General features: G+C 48.8%; 1 protein-coding gene across 1 annotated transcript in view; it reads right to left on the minus strand.

The window, feature by feature from the left end:
* Positions 1 to 907, minus strand: part of dbh (dopamine beta-hydroxylase (dopamine beta-monooxygenase)) — an 18,183-nt gene that overhangs the window by 3,943 nt on the left and 13,333 nt on the right. The window lies entirely within an intron of this gene.

Below are 907 nucleotides of genomic sequence, written 5' to 3' on the forward strand. Positions count from 1 at the left end.
GGGGAGGTAAAAAAAAATTGTATCTCGCACCATGTCTTGGCTTGGGGAAAGTGGGGGGGGGGGGGGAAAAAGAACTCACACATAAACAGCAGACATAATGACATCATAATACATTTATGCATGAGGAGGAGGCCGACGAGGGCAGTGAGTTGTCCGTGGAATGCCAGAAAATTCCATAGTCCTAATAAGATGGCACAGTGTCTATTAGCCGGCTCAACTCTGACACAGATCCACAGATGTCCTCAGGAGGGGAGCGTTGGGGAGGGGGTGGAAGAGCTTCTCATTCACATGAACAACCAGGAGAAGTTCGAGATAGTTGGTCAAATCAAGACCGGGTGGGAAAGCCAAATTCAAATAACAGTTATTTTGGGTCAGGCAGACTGCTTGATTTCCATGTCTGCCTTCATAGTTCTGCTGGTACGTCTCAGTGGCAATTCCAAACTGCCAAATTTTGTGATCAAACCGCCGGACTAAGCCCGTAGCCTTCACCAAGGTTGATTGCGCCAGTGAGTCCCAGGAGCCGCAAAGTGGTCAGCGATTCTCGGGAATCATGTCCAGCTTACAGCTCAGTTCATACAGCATCAGAGCTTAACACTTGGTAGAGTTGCACTCGGGTCCAAATAATCCGAAATTCCCACCCCGTAGCCGTCATCTCCGAACCTCACCCAATCCAACGAATTAACAGTAATTACAGGCCCGAACCCAAACCCTCCCCCCCCCCCCCCAACATTTTTAATTAAGCTTCGACAGTTTATACCACCGACTGTTATTAACGGTTGGCGGATGAGTGCGGATGAGGGGGCAGAAGATCAGAGTTGAAGAACAGTCAGTGCATTAAATGCTTCCCCTGATTCTGCCTGCATTGGACCCTGCTCTGACATGTCAGATATTTTGTGATCTCACCTGT

This window comes from Nematolebias whitei, chromosome 18 (assembly GCF_014905685.2).
Source record: "Nematolebias whitei isolate Nwh7 chromosome 18, NemWhi1, whole genome shotgun sequence".
Taxonomy (NCBI): Eukaryota; Metazoa; Chordata; class Actinopteri; order Cyprinodontiformes; family Rivulidae; genus Nematolebias; species Nematolebias whitei.